Below are 5,801 nucleotides of genomic sequence, written 5' to 3' on the forward strand. Positions count from 1 at the left end.
GAGAGGGGGTGGAGGCCCCATCCCTGGGAACATTCCAGGCCAGGTTGGACGGGGCTGTGAGCAACCTGATCTAGTTGACGGTGTCCCTGCTCACTGCGGGGGGGTTGGACTAGATGACCTCTAGGGGTCCCTTCCAACCCCAAACATTCTATGATTCTATGACCTCTGTTAGCAGATGGTAGCTTTGTAACTAAAAGCATAGATTACTGGCAGGTTTGACACCCAACCTGCGCTGTGCTGAGATTTTTGATTGGAGGTGTTTCACTTCACTCCTTGCTGTTTGGCTATGTCTGAAATTAGATGTATTCCTCTGAGCAATTTGTATGTTTGCATTCAAATCTGGTAGGTTTTTTCCCAGTTTGAAGAGCGGAGTTGGGTACAGGTCCTGAATCCTGGTACTCGGGACTCTGTGCCGGTAGCTCTGCAGGCAGTCCGTGCTGCCTCTTCCATCGGGGCAGTAAGTACTGTATAGTAAGCAAACCAGCAAATACACCCGCAAAGTAAGGTTTTTGCGCTTCATACAACATACTTACATGCCCAGAAGAAGAGCATTAAGTGAATGGTGAGACTGCTCCTCTGGAGTGAGGAGGAGGAAGGGTCAGGGTCCCGAGTGCGCCAGCAGCCCCAAATTGCCCTGTCTCACCTGGGACCCCCACCCACACCCCCTCTGCAGGTTGGTCCTGGAGCTCAGCCCACCGTCCTTTGGTCCTTGCCGGAGCCGCGTTGGAGGTAGAGCTGCCCTCGTGCTGTGTGCTGCTGTTGCTGGCTTATTGACTGGGCTTTGTGGCCTGGCCTTGAACTCGAGTCATCACTTTGGAGTTGTCTGCTAGTTGCTGGGCAGCTGACGGGTCCGGTTACTGTCACCACCCCTGTCACCACCCCTGCAGCCCGTGGGGAGGTCGCTATCCCTGCCTGCATTGAGGTTGCCCTTGGTTTCCAGGTTGTCTTCCCACACGGAGCACCCCTGTCCTTGCTACTCCCCGGCAGGTAAACTCAAAATACCTGATAGTGAATGACCCTCTGGGTATGCTTCTAGGAACTGGAGATCCACGTTTGGGTCTCTATTTCTAAACTTAACAGATGAGCTGGAAAATGGCCTTCTTACCTCCAAGGCTGAGGAGCTTTGCTGTGAGCTTCTGTAATGAGAAGCACATCTGACTAAGCACTTTCCTCCAGCCTTTAGTTACCTAACACACATAGCAGCTCTCCTCCTGTGTGTGGCCTGCTGGGGGTAGAGGTAGGACTCTGGAGATTCTCCCCTACGAGGAAAGGCTGAGGGAGCTGGGCTTGTTCAGCCTGAAGAAGAGAAGGCTGAGAGGGGATCTCATCACCACGTACAAATATCTCAAGGGTGGGGGTCATGAGGATGGAGCCAGACTCTTCTCAGTGGTGCCCAGCGCCAGGCCAAGGGGCCATGGGCACAAACTGAAGCAGAAGAGGTTCCAGTTGAACGGGAGGAAGAACTTGTTGACTGTGAGGGTGCCCGAGCCCTGGCCCAGGCTGCCCAGGGGGGCTGTGGAGTCTCCTTCTCTGGAGATCTTCAACCCCCGCCTGGACGCTGTCCTGTGCCCCCTGCTCTGGGTGAACCTGCTTGGGCAGGGGGGTGGCACTGGGTGAGCTCCCCAGGGCCCTTCCAACCCCTGCCATCCTGGGATTCCACGACTCCTCCCTCTTCTGCTGATCACCATGGTGTTTCTAGAAGGGAGCACGCAGCCAGGTCTGCTGTAACCACTTCCCGTGCCTAACCTGGTTAAGTGACCCGTGAAGGTGGGTTTGAAAAAGTAAGGGCAATTAGGAGCTACAACATCCACAGGACCAAGTACACCCCTGTGTGCTCTGCCTCTAAATTTGATTATTCCCAGCCAGTCTCATATATGCAAGTGTCGGCAGGGAGTGTGTCTTCCCACCTACAGCCCTCGGTGTCTGTAGTGACGTTCTTAGTCTTTGCGCCAAACTGTAAGATCTTCAGGGCAGAAGGTCTCCAAGCAGACAGATTCCTAGTGGGACTGGTGCTGTTCTTAATGGGATGCTATGGCAAAAGCTGTGCTCCAGAAACCAAAATGTCACTGTCTGCAAATTTAGTAAAGCTGGCAGCGGTGCTCGTATTGCACATGAAATGGAAATGTCAAGAATTCGAAACTCAGAAGACAGGCTGAAATTATAACAGCTAAAAATTAATACCTGATTTTGGGTATGGTAGCTGTGACTCGCAAACCCTTGCACCTTCAAAGCTGGCAAAACCCCTTCTAAAATTACCTCTTATGAGTTGAGTGGATAAATTAGAGTATCACTAGCATGTTCCTCGCACCTATGTATTGCCGGCTTAATAAGGAAAATTATTGTTTATTGGCGGCCTACACTTGAAGGCTTTATTATTAGCTATACCCTCAGCTTTTAATTAGTTTTCAAAGTCATCCATTGCTGTATGAAAGCCACTTGTGGGGTTGCCTGCCAGCCATATCTTCCCTTTGAGTGACTGTTTCCTTTTCTATTCCTAGTTTTCTTAGTATTTGAAACCGCTCTACTGTTCCCTTGTCCCAAGCTGGGCTTGAGGATCCAGGAGATGACAAACCTCATCCTGGCTGTTCAGAATGAGATCAAGTATCAGAACCTCCTGATGTAAAGCAACGAGCTGCTTTGTCAATGAAATTAATCCAAACATTTTTGAAGCAGTATTTTTGCTTGGGCAGATTTCATGCAAGTTCAAGTGGCGTTTGCGCATGTCACAGCAAATCATACGGCACAAAATCAGTGTGAAAATGTAAAGCCATGTTAAAAATGTATTGTGTCCTTGCCAGTCTGATGATTGGAAGTGTATTGCTGTGTACATCGGGATCAAACTGCTGGGAAATATCTTACTCTCTAGCTCTGGCAGAGTCGCAGAAGCGTTGGCCAAGGACCTTTCCTGAGTTCTTCTCCCTGGGTCAAGGTTCTTTGGTTGGTTTTGGCTTTCCAATTTTAATTGCTGTCGAGTGCCTTGTAACCTTCCCAGGACACTGTTGGGCACATATGGGAACACACACAGACAAAGTCAGTTTTTAGATTGGTGAGATTAGCCCATCCAATGAAAGCTGGAGGAACCGTGTACTGGAAACAGTTTCGGACAGCACAGCAAAAGCAAAGCGCAGGTTTATAACACTGTTGGTTTCTACTTTAACCTGTAATCATACAACGAAGCCTATTTTTTTATTTCCGTTGTAAATTTAGATGCCTTTTCTCGCGCAGAGGGGTGTAGTCCCTGGTGGCGCCTTCCTGCGCGTTCCTCCTCTCGGCAGAGCAAAGCACAAGTAGCTCCTGCCGCTACTTGTGTCGCTGAACCACCAGGTGGGAAGCCTACTACTGCTCCTCCTCCAGGCTTACCGCACCTGCACACTGCAGGCGGGCAGGCAGGTAACAATGACTTTTATCGTCTTTACGTAGGAATATAGGAGAGGGGCAGGGAAGGGTATTCTGCCTGTACGTACTCCGTAGAAGCATCGACTGGCTTGGAGGTATGATGACACCACGCAACGCAGCGCGGTGTTAATGTATGAGCAAGCAGTAAAGCAATCTAACATCCAGATTTGGCTTCCTCTGGGTAACTGGTGTAAGCTTCAGTGATACGTATTTCTTCAGCCATTCTGACTTTACCGCTTGCCACCCCAGATCCGTGATTGCCCACTATGAACCCTTGGCTATCAAGAATGCTGTCTGGACTGCTACGCAAATAGCAGCACGCTATTCCACAGGCTGAAAGGGAAAACCACGCTGGAGTTTGTTCCGGGCCTCTTCGCTGAATGGCTTTTTTGCTTCCCAGGCTAACTTTTTGTATTTCTTCCTCCGGCCAAATGAGGCCGAGATATAAAGCTCTTAGCTTCATTTATGACAGAATTCTACCCACCGATTAAACGCTCCTCATGTAAATGCACTGGTGTGCATGGATTTATCCAAAGCCAGAGACTATGCTCTGAGAGATAGCAGGTCTTTGAAGTGCTGTGTTGCTACATCTGCCCTGCCCACTTTTGCCCAATTTTGCTTCAGCTTGGAGATGGGCACTGCTAACAAGAACTGGGTATGTCACGACCTATCAGTACAAACACCAGTGAAGAATATGTTCAGATAGTACAGGCAGGAGCGCAGTGACCTGTGAAAGAAGAAACATATTACAGAAGATACTCTCTTTCACAATTTTTAGAGAGAGATGCTTTTTATTTTGCAACTTTTTTTTTTCACCAGAATTTATATCTATTAAGAAGGCTATCAATTTCCACTCCCCCATGCTTTAGACAGAGCTCAAACCTTGGGCTCCCTTTTTGTTGGGTATGATGGGGGGGGAAGTGCTTCCGCATAAAGTGAAAGCCAAACAAATAAGATTACGCTTCACTAAAACCTTGGGGAAAAGACATTTGCACTCTTTTTTTGTGAAGTATATATGTCTACATACAAAAATAACATCAGACAATGTCCTTTTTAAAAGAGTTAAATATATATGTATATACCGTTAGAATAATTACACAAATTTTAACCATTTCAACAGCTTTTAAGTATCACACATTCAATTTTCAGAAGCAAGTTACAACGTCATTTAGCGTTTCTCAAGGTATTCAGCTTTTTTTTTTGGAAGAGTCAAACGCAACGTGCTTTACGTTTCATAAAGACCATAGGCCCCGAACACCTCGTAAGCAAGCAGCAAACGGCTGAAGTTACATTCGCTTTGTGGTAACAAGCGTACCGGCTGTTTAATCCAGCACCTGCGGTAGGGCAAGGTCACGTTAAAGCCACCATCCGTCCCCCACCACAGAGCATGAACAACCGAGTTACAATCCAGTCACATAAAAATACTCTTCAACACAAATAAAGCCTTTAAGCTTGCCACAGTCCAGTCCTCTCAAATTTACAGGAGAACTGTAAATAAAATTTATTTCACGAGCGCATCAGGAAAGCACCAAACACACCAAGCAAGGGCTCAATCCGCTTTGTACAGAGTAGTCTAACATGTTAATTCATTAGTTCACGCATTCTCTTAACTCCTAACTTGCACGCCTATAAGCAAAGAGTTCCCAAACGGAGAGAGCGTGCGTTCCTGCTCCTCTGTCACAGTGCAGGCGTCCCCTGCAGCACACGGGGAAGCGTGAAAGCCGCAACAGTCCGTCTGCTGTTGGGCACACGTCAGAAGTTTTTTGGGTAAGCTGACCTACCTATACACCTTCCGGCCTGCAAGTTTGGTCTACAGCATTTCCATACGTTAGTGGATTCCCAAGAAACTGCCGGACAGCTAATCAGCAAAGGCGATGACATCGACAAGGGCTGCAGCACAGCCCTTACCTCTTTCTGCCCACTGAGCCCCACGTGGGTGCTGTTCTGTTCTGGCTCTGACCTCATGGCGCTGCTCCCAGCGCTCACCAGGCCTTAGGACGAGCTGCCTTAGGCCGAAAGCTGAGCAGGAGTCGAGTGAATAGTCACAAACCTAGCGCTACATCAACAAGGTTTCAGGCACAAATGTAAAACCTCTCATTTTGGCATATATGCATCTGTTGGAATCGTAACAAAAATAAAACAATGTATTTCAATCACAATACATGTACAAACATGCCCTGAAAAAATAGAAAGAAAAATGGTAGCTTCGGCTGAAGCTACTGGCTTACATATTTTTTACAAAAATAGGAATAAAGTAGGCAAAAATAGGGAGAATCTTTGCAGCTCGCCCGTATCAATTTGCCAGCTCTTTACTACCGCGTAACTTCTTTTGCTTGTATCAACACTTTTCACAAGCCGTTTGGTTTTTCAGCAGGGAATAGATCACACAAAACGCACTACGAAGT

Source organism: Egretta garzetta, unplaced genomic scaffold (genome assembly GCF_000687185.1).
Source record: "Egretta garzetta isolate BGI_Z169 unplaced genomic scaffold, ASM68718v1 scaffold136, whole genome shotgun sequence".
In the NCBI taxonomy this organism is placed as follows: domain Eukaryota; kingdom Metazoa; phylum Chordata; class Aves; order Pelecaniformes; family Ardeidae; genus Egretta; species Egretta garzetta.